Source organism: Phoenix dactylifera, chromosome 9 (genome assembly GCF_051530095.1).
Source record: "Phoenix dactylifera cultivar Ajwa chromosome 9, Ajwa_hap1_PhDact_Kaust_v1.1, whole genome shotgun sequence".
Taxonomy (NCBI): Eukaryota; Viridiplantae; Streptophyta; class Magnoliopsida; order Arecales; family Arecaceae; genus Phoenix; species Phoenix dactylifera.
In genome coordinates, this window is record NC_143198.1 from 28,300,246 (window position 1) to 28,317,938 (window position 17,693).

General features: G+C 40.4%; 2 pseudogenes across 1 annotated transcript; one reads left to right on the top strand and one right to left on the bottom strand.

Annotated features, from left to right (window-relative positions):
• The first annotated feature begins 1,183 nt into the window (after positions 1–1,183).
• LOC103709534 (L-gulonolactone oxidase 3 pseudogene) lies at positions 1,184–6,730 on the top strand (annotated as a pseudogene).
• Positions 6,731–8,345: 1,615 nt separating this feature from the next.
• Positions 8,346–17,462, bottom strand: LOC103709491 (uncharacterized; annotated as a pseudogene). Its single transcript, XR_015968976.2, has 4 exons — positions 14,674–17,462; positions 13,533–13,973; positions 13,078–13,193; positions 8,346–8,983 (listed from the first exon to the last, which is right to left on the bottom strand). The product of XR_015968976.2 is annotated as an uncharacterized LOC103709491 (transcript).
• Positions 17,463–17,693: the final 231 nt, after the last annotated feature.

Consider the following 17,693-nt stretch of genomic DNA (forward strand, 5'->3'; position numbering starts at 1 on the left):
AAAATAAAGTTAAATAAAATCTCTAAGTTGACAACATTTATAACCCTCTGCTCTGCTACTTCACTGGTGCCGCCAGGCTGCTGCTGCTGCTGCTGCTTTTTTTTTAAAGCTAAAACGAATAATATATTATGGGTACAGACACAGTCAAACAAGTTGAAAAATAATAGATCACAGGTGTTGCCATGCTTCTTTTGCTGGTATGGTATCATTCCAACAGTGAGCCCGTGCTGGCTGGTACAAAAGAAGGGAAAAAAAAAGAAAAAATGCAAAGAAAGCAGAGAAATTGAAACTACTCTGCGTGTATAACAAGTGTAGAGTGTAGAGTTTTATTTCAGAAAAATTACATGATTTTAAGCAATCATTCTTGGATGTCTCTGTTTTTGCAAGAGACCAGAAGGACACGATAAAAAAGTTAAAATGCCAGATCAGGAAACTCAACCCCGAGAGAGGGAGAGAGAAAGAGCATCGAGATTATTATATGATAACTTCCTCCACGTATGGTGGAATTGAGACTGCGCTAATTTAGGTGTTCGCTTTGTATTTGGTAATGGAAAACTCATAAGATGGTGGACGAACGTTACAAAATCTCGCGCAATTTATTTATATCAGCTTATGGCTTTATGAATGCGATACGATAACGGCTTCTTACAACAGAATGCCAATCACAAAAGCAGGTCACAATTGCTAAAGAGAAAGTACTTATCACCTGCATCAAAGTGGAGTCATTTGGAGTGGAAATCCTTAAGATATGTTTGGTTGCACCAAAAAAAAAAAAATACAAGCTGGCACTCGGCGATTAAAATCCTACAATTGAGATGCACGTTGGTAATACTGGATTGCCATCTCCATTCAGGCATTCACATGAGAACCTTCCATTAGCTCCATGCACAGGCATCACAAGCAGCGGTCTGTGAGAAAGACCAAAAGCAATAATATACAATGAATAAAAGCACCATCTTGGCCGCTAGCTGGAAACTTCCATATTCTGCGACTTCCTTCCACACATATGGGGAAAAAAATCAAATATAAACACTCAATAATGCAGCGTATTTATCCCAGGCTCTCATTTTCAAAGCTTAACATAAGAAAAGCATCACCTATACGAGGAGTGTTATGAGTATTTTTTTTCTAAAGAAGGCTTGAGTAGATTCAGAATCGGAGGCACGGAACCGGTCGGATGCGGTTGCTCCACCAATATATGTAGTCTTTTGAGCGAGTGCATCTCCCGGTCTTCTTTATACTATTTTTGTTATTTCTAATTTTGTGGGCTGCACTCTCGTGAGTGTACCAAAATTAAAAAATAAAAAACCCAAGGAAGAGTACTCCTTTCCTTCTCCAACCTATAACCCAAGGAAGAGTCGCACAAGATCCATCCACCCAAGACTCCGCGATGGCCTCCCTGGTCTGGCTCCTCCATGGCCTATTTGCATTAATAGTCTCCAGCCCGGCGCCGGCCCTGGCGAGGCCGCCGGCTCCCCCCATCAAATGCAACGCGACGGGTTGCGTCCTCTCCAACGCCTAAGGCGTGTGGGGCGACCGGAAGGAATGCTGGGTCCAAGCCGTCGCCTACCCGATGACCGAGGAGGAGCTCCCATCCGCCGTGGCGCAGGCCAGCCAAAGGAACCAAAAGGTCAAGGTAGTAAGCGGGTTCTCGCACACCATCCCGAAGCTAGCGCGTCCTCCGTCGGAGAACTCGACGCTTATAAGCACGGCCAAGTACAGCACCGGGATCGAGGTGGACGCCGAGAACCTGACGGTCACGGCCGACGCCGGAGTGGGGCTGAGGGATCTGATCGATAAGGTGGAGGCGGCGGGGCTGAGCCTGGTGGTGGCGCCGTACTGGGAGGGGGTGAGCGTCGGCGGGGTGGTGAGCACGGGGTCGCACGGGAGCTCGTGGTGGGGGAAGGGCGGGGCGGTGCACGACCACGTCGTTGGGCTCAGCCTGGTGCTGCCGGCGGGGAGCTCGGAAGGGTATGCCAAGATTGTGAGGCTGGTGCAAGGAGATCCGCTGTTTAACGCGGCGAGGGTGTCACTGGGGCTGTTGGGAGTCATCTCCAAGGTCGGTTACAAATCCTTTGGATTTTATTTGCTTCATTGATGCTGGTATTAGTACCGTATACTACATATGGTGATTAAGGGCTCGTTTGGTTTCCGAAAAGCATTTTTCTTCTTCGAAATATGATTTCTGAGAAGTAAATTTTTAGAAAATAGATGCCTAGAAAAGTATTTTTGACATGTTTGGTTGACAATAAAAAAGTGATAGATTTTCAGAGTGCTTATGTTTGGTTGACCATCCACTTTTCTGAAAAAGTTATGTGTAATTCCTATTATACTCTTAATAAAAATTAGATCTTTAATATTTTTTTAATGCTAAAAAGGTTTTTTTGAAAAAAAATAAAAATGAAGTGATTTTCGGCTCATGGAAAAGTAACTTTTCCATGTTTCTCATGGAAAAGACTTTTTCATTAAACATGAGAATTATATTTTCATGAGAATACAACTTTTCTATCTCTCTCTTTTGAAAACTTCAATCAAACAAGAAATATCTCATTACTTTTTCGTTGACCACACTTTTTTTTCTTCTTTTTCCATGAACCAAATGAGCTCTAAGATTGGCCGATGGTCGACAACTTGGCATCGTCTTATCATAACCTCGTTTCCCTTGGCCTATCCTAACCTGGATGAAGCTATTTCCGAGCCCAGAAGCCCAGGGCAAAGGATCCGTTGCCTTCTTGGTGGGGCTTCTAGGAAAGTTATTTTCCATTTAAAAAGCGATGGAAAACACCAGATACTGAGGTGAAGTGGCATGTTTGTCTTTTATTGCTCATCAAAATCATTAGCAAAACAAAATGCCCAAGGTCTCTTGTCAAGACAAAGACAGGACAATGTATTTTTATTTTTATTTTTTTTTATAGATACCCAACCACCATGGCTAGGTTTCACACATAAGCTAGAGTCAGGCATGAGATCGATGATTAGATATTAGGTCTCAAATTCACAGGGTCGATAGATCAATAGTCTTCTCCAACCCTTCTAGATGCATGAAAACAAAACATTTGGTTTCCTCTCTTCAATGGATTATAATGCTATCAATTGCATTCTCAATTATTTAGTTAATCTCCAAAGATTTTCTTCGTAACGTATATTTATGTATGTGCATATCATTCATTTTGTGAGGGCGGCACTAGTTCGGGTTTCTCAAAACCATCAAGAGGGTATAGATAGCTTTGCTGTGATATTACAACTCTACCCATATAAGAAAATATAAAATATATAAATAAATCTACTTCATCCTATCAGCTTAAGCTTTTAGGAAAAGTGGTGATTTCAACTTGAAATCACAACTTTTCCTAAAAGCTTAAGCTGATAGGATGAGGTAGATTTATGAGTTTTTTGCATAGATATTTTTCTAAATATCAGATTTTGTGTGAATACCCTTTCAAAATTGATATTTGCATGTATACCCTCGTAAAACTCTGTTATTGTATAAATATCCATAATATAACGGTTGTTCTAACGGTGTTAAAAAAATATATATTTATATTAATTAAAAATAAAATTAAAATTTGAAATGACATTACTACCCTTACTCTTTACCTCCACCACAACCCTCCCCCCCCTCCCCCGGCGCCGCGCCTGGCTTCCCCATCCCCCGCCCACATCCCCCCCCCCCCGGCCCGCCCCCCCGTGCGGCGCCCGGCTTCCCCATCCCCCGCACGGCTGCACCCCCACCACCACCACCAACCCCGCCCCCCCCCAAACCGCCCCGTCCTGCAGGCTTCCCGCCCGGCTTCCCCATCCCCCGCACCCCCACCACCACCACCAACCCCATCTCCCCACCACCACCCCGCCCCGCAGGCTTCCCGCCCGGCTTCCCCATCCCCCGCACCACCACCCACCCCCCCTCCCCCCACCCCCGCCCCCACGGCAGCTTCCCCGCTGCCCGCGGGCTTCTCGCCTCCCCCTCCCCCCTCGGGCGTCCGCCCGCCCCCCGCGTATCGGGATCCCGATCACGGGCCCAAGCCCGAAGCCGAGAACTGGTTAGAGTCTTAGAGACGAGAGAGAGAGAAAGAGAAGAGGCGGAGGAGAAAAGGAAGGGATGGAGGGCTGGTGGGATCGGGTGGTGACTCCGATGAGGCGAGTTTGGATCAACATGGCTACTCGCATCAGAAATCAGAAAACCAATATTTTTTTTTTTTTGATGATCCTTGTCGAACGAGTCGATTAGAACCATTCTGGTGGGAGATTAATTAGATTAGATTTATTTCATTTCTAGTTTTCACTGTGAACCTACATTAAAATTTTATTTTTTGATTTCTAACTGCATATCATATATTTTATTTGAAGATAAGAAAAACGAAATATCACCCATTTTTGATTGATTGTTGAAACATAATATGGCTGTATATATTTTTTTCTTTTATTTTATTAGGATATGTTTGGTTGATAAGCACTCTCTTTTACAATTTATATCGTGTATATTTATTTATTCAGTGTACAGGTTCTTAAATGGAGCAACAACTATTCAAATTAAAAGTAAAATTTGGAGGATATTTTAAGAAGGTTAAGAATTCTACAAGACTTAAGTACTACTTTAAAAAACAAAAGAGCTTGTTAGTTGATGTTGACTGTTATAAAGGATTAGAAAGGCTATCACATTAATTAATGTATCTAAATTCTTTCCATCTTCTATGATTTTTTTGTGTGTATATCCTTCTAAATATAGAAAATTGCATAAATATCCTTGTAAAGTTACTATTTGCTTGTATACCCTTATATAAATTTCTATTTGCATGCCTACCCATTAAGGATATTTTAGTCATTTTAATTTGAAACCGTTAATTTTTTAACAGCGTTAAATGGCATGGGTATATATGCAAAAATAAGAATAAAAAAAGGATAGAATAGCAAAACAAGTATTTTACGAGGGTATACATGCAAATATCAATTTTCGAAGGATATTCACGCAAAATCTGATATTTAGAAGGATATCGATGCAAAAAAATCTAAATTTATTTATATATTTTATATTTTCTTACAACCTGAAGGTCCAAATCTCTGTCATTAACCAAAAACCGGGTCCAACCCAGATTAGCTCAATGAGCTCCAAAAAAAATTCGAAAATCTCAACGGACCTCAGTGCCTCCAGCAGAATTTCGAATCATAACCCCCATACCCAATGCAAGGATCGCTTCACTAAGGTTTGGCTGGGAATATAAAAAAGAAAAAGTACAAGTTATAAAAGTACAGGTGCTGAGCTAAGGGCAAGAGGCTCCTGCTACTGCAAAATCTGTTCATAAGTGTATTGTTATGTATAAATTTATTAAAACGACATTTTTTTTTCCTTTCTCCTCTTCCTTTTGGTATCAGCTACATTTGCTTCACTATAAAAAACCTGTACATTGACCGGAATTGATGGCATGAAACAATTTTCAGAGACTGACTTATCTGATTCCCCACCTAAAAAAATAAAAAAAGCAAACTTGTTATCATATATGTTGGGTATTCATATTTTAATCAACGGACTAATTCTGAAGGTTTGGAATCAAAAACTGCAGGTGACCCTCTCACTAGAACCTAGATTCAAAAGAAGCATTACCTACTCTTTCAAAGATGACAGCCACTTGGAGGATGAATTCCACGATCTTGCTCATCAGCATGAGTTTCCAGACATCACCTGGTACCCATCACAGCACAAAGCTGTGCACAGATACGATGATCGAGTTCCCTTGAACAGCTCTGGTGATGGTATGAATGACTTCATTGGGTTTCAGTCAAATCTCATCGCGGTTTCGACTGCAGTGAGATCGACAGGTACATTTAAACCCTATCAGATCAAAAGAATCATACTTGTATCCTTGGCAAAAGAACAGCAAAGTTAACTGACGTTTCATGATGTTATGCAGAGAAGGCATTAGAGAAATCAAGGAATGTCAAAGGAAGGTGCACCCTGGCAGCTACAGAGATAGGATTTAAGAAATTAGTGGGCAATGGCTTGAAGAACAATATCATTTTCACTGGCTACCCGGTTGTGGGTTATCAGGGTAAGATGCAGACCTCGGGAGCCTGTCAACACTCGCCATCATGGAACACTATGAGCTCATGTGCATGGGATCCTAGTATCAAAGGACTGTTCTTCTACGAGACTACAGCTATCTTTCCTGCTTCAAAATTCAGAGACTTCATTCTTGATGTCAAGAAGCTAAGAGACCAGAATCCAAAGAACTTCTGTGGTGTAGATATCTACAACGGATTTTTAATACGATTCATCAAGAGTTCTGAAGCATACCTTGGTCAATCCGAGGATCCTGTTGTCGTGGATATCAACTACTATAGAGCTGATGATCCTTTGACGCCGAGGCACAATCAAGACATTTGGGAAGAGGTGGAGCAGATGGCGTTCTTCAAACATGGAGCGAAGCCTCACTGGGCCAAGAACATAAATCTTGCTTTTACAGGTGTGCAACAAAAGTATCCAAACCTGAGCGCGTTTCTTTCAGCAAAGAGCCAACTAGACCCCCAAGGTATGTTTGACAGCCAGTGGTCAGATGAGATACTCCTTGGGAAAGAATTGACCAAAGTTGACGGGTGTGCCATGGAAGGACAGTGCATCTGCTCAGAAGATAGGCATTGCAATCCAGCTGAAGGATACTTGTGGAAGCCAGGTCTAGTTTATAATGAAGCTATGGTGTGCAGATACACAGAATCTTAGTACAGTAATTATGTCTGATGAGAATTCTCAAATTGTTTTCTGCAGCACAAGGCATTAATAAATAGATATTGTGATTGATAAAATGAGTAAAAATGGCATTAGTTTGAATTCAAGGTGCTTGGATCAGTAATGACTAAACCATTGAAGTTGCCATTCATTAGATATTGGAAGAGATAAAAATACCTTGATATAGGCATACATTATCTCAGAAGAGGAGTATGTCTAGAAAAGAACAGCAAGATTCAGGAAACAAGACTCAAGATCAATAATAATAATAAAAACTATCATGTACAACTAAGGTTGGCCATATTGGTGCATATCGACCGTACCATTTTATACCGATACCGAATAGACATGCGGTATGCAGGGCATACCAATATTAGATACACCGAACAGGTCCCTATACCGAGCATCCCGATACTATAATAGAATAGTATTGATACGGGGTCCGATATCAAAATGGCAAACCTTGTGTACAACAACTCAACAAACTTCATCATATAATGTCATCAAGGACTTTACGCTACAAGAAAGGAAAGGTTTCATCATCACAAACAGCAAAAGAACAATTACAGGTATGCTAACGATGAATTTCTAAGCTAGGAAACTAGGTTGGGTCTCCACTCTTCATCATGGGACTTACCAAGTCAATAGACCAGGACAATACAAGTGGAAGGTACAGTTTACTTCTAAGACATGACAAAGAATTGACATTTGCTTTCTATGAGCTCCACATATATGGAAACACCAGAATATCCAACCATGTAATAATGTGTCAGATATAGAATTGTAAATTAAAAATAGAGAAACTGAAGCTATGCTAATCTTATGTTTCTCCACCATCATCTCTGCAATAGGCGAAAGCCACAACTTCACATATTGCCTGCCTCTCTAGCATGCGTTATGTAAATATGATCTCTCTGGTAATAGAGACTGAATAAGTCTTTCTAATAGTTCCACGTTTCCACTATCGGAGAGTTGTCTTCATGAAGAGTGAAAGAAGGTAATTTCTGCATTAAGCATACATTTGCTCCTTTTAAAAACAAGCATACAAACTTGCAAATTACATATGCCCCCCCGGTAATGAACACCCAAAAAGTAGCACATGCACCTATCTATTTACCTCTTCACCAGAAAACCATCCTCCACCTCTCAAACCTCTTTGCAAATCGCAGCTTCATACATGTTCTCTACCACCAATTTGACCACCAAGAGGAAATGGAGAGAGAGGTAGACAGGGGAGATGAAGTGGGGGACAGAAGACCCACAAATGCTGACTGCAGTAAAATTTTCCTATATAATTCTTTGCAAGCAGTCAAACAACAAACAATAGAGACAAATTATGATAGGATCCCTCTATGGCATGACTTCAATAACACAAATTACAAGTTTATTTTTTCATCCTATAAACGTTGTAACTTATGAATCCAAAATATGGTCTCAAAGGATAGGTGGAGAGAATTACCTGAGGTAGGATAAGCAAGTGCAACATTGGCAGGGATGGCTTAGCAAGGAGTTACTGTTTCCAATTTAGCACGACAATGCAGATACAAGAAAAACAAATGCTGAAAGCTAAAAGGCCTAACTATAATCAAAAAATTAACTTACAAAGCAAAACTCTAGAAGTCCATTATTTATGATAATGATGTTGCAAACCCATTAAAATCAAAACATATAGTATTTACAAAAATCAGAGTACACATGCATAAGTAAAAGAGAAACAATCTAACAGATGAAATAGATTATAGACTCCACATGCCATACAAAAGGCATCTACAAGTGTTGAATTATAACTGGAACCCCCCTTTTTTCTAGATTCATCTCACATCAATTACGCGACCCCATATACTTAAGAGGTCGGGGTGGATATTTGAAGATATGCCATCTGTGTGTATCCATTAAATACTGAGGTTTCAAGTCTTGCTAAACCAAGACTCCGAAATAAACCATACCTTCCATCTTCAACAATTGGATCATATGCACGAGCAGGGTCATATCTACTTTGATGGGTAAGGGAAGGACCAGCCACTGGTGGGAGTTCCCAGTATACATCCAACACTGACTCCACAAACCTGCTGTTTTGGAAATGTTCTGCATAGGATATCACCTTATTGCTGTGATTAAAGTCATCACGCATGTATCCTCTGACACCCCACCATGCTTCCCCCTCCCCGCATAGTTCATCAATGTCAACAGCCTTCTCCCAGAACCTTTTTCTTTTCATCCTTATTCTTGCCTCGTCACTATCTTTGAAGCAGCTATGCCCACCACCTACAATAAAAACACAAATTCACAATGTCCGGTCAAATGAAAATATACTTAAGGTATTTAAGGACCAGCAGAAGAAACAAGTCTGAAATTATCAACCCTTGCCCCTACTCATTGCAATGCAACTAACTCACTGACTGCACACAACACCAATTATTCAAATTGTTAAATGGTGTGCTTAAATACACAATGAGCACCATTTTTTTTTGAAAAACGATCCAGATGACTCAAAACAAGAAATGTATTTTCCAATAGCAGTTCTGTGCAGCCAGTACAGGGCTTTGATTTCTGTGCTGGACTTGCAGGTGGTATTGATTTCATAGTAATGGCTCAGAATGGACATGTAAGGAGAAGAGTAGACAGAAAAGCTAGCCATGTGGCTCACTATGCAGGTCTAAAGGATGTCATAGAACTTACTGATCTTCCATCTATCAAGTATATTCACCTGGTTGAACAATGTTTCCCACCTGCACAACTACTCAATCCATATTCTGGAAGATGATCTATTTAGATTGTCAAGAGAAACTATTTGAGACCAACATGAGATCACGTGCCACCTTCATGTACATCAAGTAGTTTGCTTGGCGATGCACCATTAAGATTTGAGGATTATAGTTGAAGCAACAAGGCTTTCATGATAATCTGCATGATCCCATGGTGATTTGCAACATGATGATCAATTATTTAGATATCTATAGGAAAAACAGCAACAGAGTAGGTTAAGGAGAGAAGATGATGAAAAAAAGATTTTTTATTTGGAATAGAAACAAGGAGATGTAAATTATCAGCTGAGGTACTCATACTAGATAAGAAGACATAAAAGGAAAATTAAAGGATAACAGGATATCACAATAACCAGCATGAAGGAAAGATCTCATTGAGGAGATGGAGTATGATGGAAGAGAATTTCAAGGAACCGGCATGCAGAAAAATATCTCTTGAAGACAACAGATAAGGAAAGAGAATCTGAATTTCATTATCAAAATGAGGGAAGAGAGCTCTTGGGGACAACCATCTACAATTCTCGAGTTAAAAGAAATGGATAATGACACCTCAGACTGTTTTTCTCCTTCAAAAAAAAAAACTGCAGTCTTCCATAAACGGTGAGCAGGAGTGGAAAATACAATATATAGAAAATAAGGTTGTCTTTCAGAAAGATCAACATGCAGTGAACCATGAGAGTGGAAATCTTGTAAGAAATCATGATTTTCTTTTCTGACCCATAAATTGGAAAAAAATGACGGTCTTGAATTTTGGCATATTCCCCTCTATATCCCATCAACGCCCTTAGCCTTTTTTTTTAAAAAAACTATCAGCCTCTCTTTAACAAATCTTAGCAAAAATGAAAAGTTGGCCAGTCAACAAATGCCTTCTTTTTTCTTTTCTTTTTTTGAGAAGATAAATGGAGTAGCATGCTATTATCTATGTTTCCTAATTTGATTACTTTATTCACTCAATTCTCCAATCACAAACCAATTCAACTATTCTAAATCACTTAACATTGAACTTTAGAATTTTAAATTGATAGAACTATTCAATTTAGAACACAACTCAAATGGTAATATTTCTCTTTTAGGTTCCTCTCTCCTATCCATCCATTTTATACCATACCATTTTTAACAATATATTCTATAATTTATATAAAATGTAATTGAAATTTTATAATTACCCCCCCTCCCCCAAACCAAAAAAAAATGCAATGCACTAGCAGTAGCAACTATAGAGGAATTTGAAAAGAATTAAGATAAACAAGCACTAGGATTAAGCAGTTTCCCTATTTCCTTCATAGAATGTACAGGAAACTGATAAGAAAGTATTTAAAGGAGAAAAAGAGTGGGAGGAGGAGAAAGGGAGAGGGGGGTGGGGGGGGGAAGGGGTGCGTGGATGTTAGAAAAATGTGAAGATAGATACTATGCCTCTGCATGGAACTATCATGCTTCTCCAGTTTTTAAATGAGCAAAATCAATATTCCTAAACTATCCTTTCCAAAACATGGGTATCAAATTCAAACACCACCATCTCCCTACCCCACCCCATTTATATACCAATCCCATGAGACATCATGCCAGATTTGCCGAAGTCTCAAAATCCATTCCATGTCCAGAAAATATAGATGTAAAACATATAAAAAGGCAGCAATAAAGCATGTCCAATAAGGAAACAAAATAAAACCTGTGATGACAGGATGCAGGCACAAGGGATAGTTTGATGGAGCTCTGTAGGATGTGAGAGCAACTTGATGCAATCATACATCTCTGAAGCTTTTTATCAACGGATCAATAGTTTCCAGGAAGGGAAGAGTTATTCCTGGCCATGGTGTTAAGGAGACAAGAAGTCCAAATACCAGAGGGGATTGATACACATGTTGGAACTTGCTTAAGCCAAAACCTTAAACCATTATGTTTTGAAACCAAACATCTATATCAATCCTTCTACCTCCCACTAATTTATTCCATCTGGAACTATACTTCACATATGATCCTCCACATTCCACCCCTTCAAGTATGAGCAAATTTCAACTTCCCCTCGAGTACAATCTACTACTCTCGAATCAAAATTTGCGCCCAATAATTCTTTTGAGTGCACTACATGCAACCATTCCATCCAAGAGCCACATCTCACCACAATATGATACAGCTCAAGACTACGAGTCTCGCTCTTCAAAAGCATTTTTTTGCCACACCTTTATAAAAGTTCTCTTTTCCAAGAAAATGCCCAAGCCTATGGTCAACCCATCACCATGCTCTATCAAGTTCAGTTTGCTGCATCAACCCAGCATAATGCAACTCCTTTGACTTAGCTCTACCAGTCCGCATATTACCATTCTACAAGAGCTATCGATTGCGGCACAATTACACCACCAAGAATTGCCCAGGATTGTCAATCATTAGCTCTAATACCACTTGTTAAGGAAACAAGAAGTCTTAATACCAAAAGAGCTTGATATACATGTCAGAACCCAATACATCCTAAAAACTTGAGCCATTAAGGTTTTTGAGCGCAACCATCTATATCATGCCTCCTACTTCTCACTAATTATCCCATCTCAGATGTGATCCTCAACAAATGGTTCAAATGGTTTAATAATCTATTCCTATATTGGTTCAAGTAGGTTTCCAGAGATAGCTTTGAAAATACAATATTTATTTTTTGTTTATCAAGCATATGAGAAAAAGCTTGTTAAGTAAGATTTTCCAGCAAATCATTGACAATTAAAAGGCATGGCATTCGGCATGTCAACTAGGTGTGGTTATCTAGCATTGGAGGATGGTGCAATAGCAAGTTTGCAGATATACCGGCAAGCAGGTATAATACACTAAATAGACATTTCTTGCGATGATGTTTCAAAATTTAGTTGGTGGAACCAAGATTTGTTGTACCGCCCAATATCGGGCATACCCTACTAGAAGGAAACCAAACAAAACTCAACTTTAAATCGGTACAAGCCTCGTACTACCCCATATCGCCTTCGTACTGATCCGTACTGCCCTATACCGCCTCGTACCAAGGCATACCGACCTGTATTGAGGCGTATCGAGGTGCATACTGACGTGCGTACCGATCTATATTGAGGCGTACCAGGATAAAAATTGAGAAAAGTAATTAGAAAGCTAAGTTGGTACATGATGCGTGCTATACCATACCGACTATATCGTACCAAACTGATGAGGTATCAATATGGTATCCGGTATCGAGATTGCGGACCTTGAGTAGAATCTTGAATACCAAACCACACCCTATACTAAAACACAATCATGCTTAATGCGGGAATCTTTGAAAGATCAGCTTCCAAAACAAAAAAGCTCATCCTTAAGATAACAGACACTTTCCTAGTCTTAGATTCAACATTCCTAATGTACATTCCATGGTTAGTTGGTTTTAACAATGTCGCCTATTAATTGTATTACTCAAAGTGTCAGCGAACTGATCAAGAAACACAACAGTGAGTATGAAGTTCGGACTGCTTTATCCATTGAACTTTATGAAGTCTCTAGTATTTATACAAATATTCCATGGATAGCTGGCTTGCATCCATGAAAGCGCAGGAATAGGTAATATATGGCACATAAAAGCCAAGGAAGAATACAAACATGCACCTCTAATATAAAATTGATCACAGATTTGCCTTAGGGAATAATGATCTCCAGTTCCCGTATCATAGTTATCCTCGAATATAAGATGCCGGAATCCAGCTTTCTGTGCCTGCTTTAATCTGTTTCAGCAAACACAAAATCAACACCCACAGCTTATGGATATATATGCTAGAGGAGTAAATGAAGACTAAAAAAGTTATTAAACTTCTTCTCTTATGCTCTTGCAGAGATCACTAACAGGTATAATTTGTAAATTGCAAGGCTGGATAATGATTAAAATATAAAATCAAACATCACCAAGAAATGGAAAAGTTCCATGGAACATGAGGGGACAAAAAGCAAAATTTCAGTAACACTTGAGCTGAGTAAACCAGAAAAGGATATACAAAAGTTTTTTTATGTAATATGGATTATTTGTGTTTGGATAGAAGAGGACCAAATATAGGGCATGCATATACCTCTTCAGTTCGTTCTGGTGATCATCAAAGAATACGAGCACCCGGCTGAGATCCAAAATCTCATGCTTCCTCATAACATTCCCCCAGTCGACTCTTCCAAAATCCAAAAAATCCTTCCCAGTGAAGTGCAGTTCGCATCAACATAGGCTGGCCCCTTCTTCAGATACTTCTCAGGGTGTCGGGGCATCAGCGATATAATCCGTGTCCCTGGCATTGCTTGTCGAAGGACCCACGTCGAATGTCCCTTGAAAGCTCCACTCTCAATCATCAGATCTGGCTTCAGCCAACGGGCCATGAACCAGAGTCCGAAGCTATGGTCAAAGCCCATCCCGTACATGTTGTTCTTGATTAGACGGGTCTCATAGATCGGTACAAACTCTTCCAAGCCTTTGATTAGATCCTTTGTCGTCCATTCTACTGTTTTGCCGTGTTTCGATCTGCCTTTTGCCAAGAACAAGAACTAAGAAACCATGGAATGGAAGAGAAATTCTACCTCATATAACCAATCACCAAGCTATAAAGCTGATGGGTCCCGAAAGAAGAAAAAAATTACAATCTGGAACCTATACTTAAGATTTAAACTGCATTTGTAGTAATATTAGTTTCAATCTATTATTCTAGTTCACCCAGCCGAACAATTTTCTTTTTTAAAAATGGCATCTTGAAGACAGGAAGCCTTGAGGAGATAGCAATGATCGATATAGCATTTTAAATTTCCATAAATAAACTCGTGATCTACCAAAGAATCATGACAGAAGAGGCAACTTAGATGGAAACCATATTGACTCAACCAGAGGAGCGAACTTTTTGGAAGATTCCGTAAAATTACCATAATTCTCATTGTAATCTCATCTACACTACCAAAATAAACCGGACAAATCTGAAACCTGAGAAGTAACGACCAAAACTTATTAGACGCTAGAAATCCAAAAAGGCAACAAAAGATTCTTCCGGACACGGAATCACGGAATCGAATCACATCATAAAGCCAAATCAAATAAAACTTTAAAATATTTACTCAAAAATAGATCAATCTTTTTCCTCAGATCAGCGAAAGAAGCTACAAATCAAGCAATTAAACCTCAAAACACCCTAATTTCCGCAGATCGAGAGAAGGAGAACACAGATTTAAAGGGCTTACACCAGGGAACGCCGAGGAATCCGAAATCGGAGGCAAGGCCCTCGAGGCTGGCCTCAAAAAGGGCGGTGCGGGGGATGGAAACGTAGGCGGGGACACAGATCACGGAGCGCGAGCGGAAGAAGAGGAATGAGACGACCAGCAGCAGGAGAAGGAGAGAGAGGGAGACGGCGAGGCAGTGCGAGGCGGAAGCGAGCCGGGCGTGCATAGAGTTCCGGGCGGCAAGGGAGGCCTGCTTCCGGGTCTTGGACTCGTCGTCGCCGTCCTCCTCCTCCAGGCTCGGCGGAGTCCGCCGAGCCGAGAGCACGCACTCCTGCAACATCTCCTCGGCCTTTTACCTTTTTTAAAAAAAATTTAAACTGCTTTGTGTATTAGTTTGCGGCGTGCGAGGCGGTGGCAAATGGTAGCGGCATAGTTTGGGTTTGTGGGCTATGTTGGGTTTGGTTATTGCCATTGGGCCTCGTTGCACGAATTTCCATGCAGAGCATATAAGAAATTTTAGATCGGGTGTTGGAATTATAATGTTCTCTCTCTCTCTCTCTCTCTGGGAAAAAAAAATTATGAATTATTATTCTATCAAATGAGACTTAAGTTATTCTTGTGTAGTTTAAATTGGACAATAATTCCACCACAATTTTGCAAAATGCTTGTGTCTTCTTTTGTTTTCCCGAAAATTATGAGTTATATGTTGATGATGCTCTAGTTGTTGTTGATGGTGGTGTTTCTGCTATGTTTTTTAGTTGTTAAATCTCCCATGATTCTTTTGACCTGAATGTAAAGCATAAAATTACATGGATGTATGAGCACATCAACACTCTTGGGGTGTAGCTAGCAAGAGGAGCTTCTCTTGGTGTTCCAGTTGACTTGGCATTTGATCTCTTAAGCAGAATAGAAGAATCACTAAGGGATATGAATTATCCAAAAGAGGTGAAAAGTTAAGGCAAATGCAGTTAAGCCAATGAAGCTGCGGATTAGGTGATTGCTTTATACGGCTAGTTATTCTGGTAGTACCTTGTAGGCTGGAGATGGAAAGTCATCCTGGGCACTCCGAGACATTTTGTTTTCTGATTTTGTTGAATTTATCCATACTCATCAAGTATTGATCTACATGTTTTAGCAAAAAAAAAAAAAAAAAAAAAGCAGTTTCTTCGCATGCAGTGATGGTTCACATCAAAACTCTATAGTTGAATAATCTCACGGCAAAATGGGATTGCATGAACTTGGTCACAGCCTACAGCTTTGTTAACATGCAATTTTGGAAATTTTTCAACCAGTTTGGCATTATATTGGGTAAATTGGATTGCAGAACCAAGAAAAAATCAAAAGTATTCCTTCTTATGCTACATTCATCTTCCTGTTTTTTCTTAGCACGTCCTCGAAAAATAAATGCATCACATGTGCAAGACATTAGTCATACATTTGCATCCTTCCACATGAGGCTGGCATAAAGCCTTTGGCTGTTGATGATATCTCAGGACTCCTAGAGCTAGAAGCTATTGATCTCCTACACTCAATTAGAAAAGAAAGAGCGAAGTTTTAAAGGAGGTATTCGGACATGTCTTATTTTATTTTTACTTGCAAATTCAGAAGTTTTTTTCTCTAGGAATCCTGAGCAGGGTCGAAATGGAATAACATGATTGAAGAAGCATTTAGTCCTTGACCCTTTGCTTGGAAGACAGGAGTTGTGACCACCAAGCTAATGCCCAGTTAAAACTAAAATAGAGCATAGTAGGTCAAAGTGGAGCCTAGAAATTATGCCCTGAGAGGCTTACACTAGTGTAGCATGTCCCTCTCCTAGAAACTAAGCTTCCAGAGACCCAGATTTCCAATTTATAACACAAAATCTTCCACCAACAGAGCTGTCTTTACCTTGGAATTTGATCTTTTTTTCATAAACTCAGGTCAATAAATTATGTATTTATTACCGGGTTTTTACTTTGCTTTCCAGTGTTGGGTCCATTCTAGTGTGTCTGCAAGTCGGCAGCGAGGTAGCTACGTATAGATTAGACTGAGGTACAATAACTGATAGTGATTTTGTAACTGATTGTAGTAGTTTCATGGAGACTTTATTCTAATATGTGATGTTAACTTTGTGCTCTAAGGATGATATATTTTGGACTCGTTTTTGGTGCGGACACGAATACTGGACTGATTATTTTGCGGGATTATGGTCGTCGCAGGAAGACGGTCCAACCACTTTCATTGTGGCTGGATTGATTGATGTTTTTCTTTATTATTATTTATTTTTTATTTTGATAGGATTAGTTTGCATATTGTCTTGTGAGGACCTCTTTCGAATTGTTTTTTATTGGGACTTATTTGTTATTTGGTGGCCCTATATATATATATAGGGCATGCATTTGTTATTTTTTTCAATGAATGATTGCATGAAAATTAATCTTCTTCTTCCTCCTCTCCACTCCTCTTTCTCTTCTTCTTCCCCTCTTTCTCTCCTCTTTCTCTCTGCATTCCAGTCCGTACATCCGTCCTGCATCAGCTTTGGTATCAGAGCAGGGCTGACTTTGCCTCTGTTGCTGAAGTCGAAGGATCCAGTTTATGGACGGACCCCCGCCGATTCCTTTTCGGCCTTTTCCTCACCTGTATTTTGCTAGATCATTTGCACCGCAAACGCCGGAACGCACGGAAGGTCGTCGCACGGCACGCATCCCGAAGAAGAAGGGTCACTCCATTTCTTCAATTTTTTCTTCCCTGTTCATCACCTCACCCACCGAGAACAAAGAAAAGGCAAAACCCTCCCGTCGGTCGACTGTCTTCGGGCGTCAATCCACAGATCGCCTTCGCCCCCCCACCGCCGCCGCCTCCACCACCGTCTCCGTTCCCTCTCCCTTCCCTCTCGGTCCCTGCACAGAAGGGGAAAACCCCGTCGCCGGCTACCCCCACAGTGGCCCGAGCGGCGAATAAGCCGCCTTCTCCCTCTTTCCCCCCCCCCTCTCGCCGTTTTCCCTTCCGGCCGCCGCTACACAGGCGCCAATCACCGCCTCACCTTGCAGCGCCGCCGAATC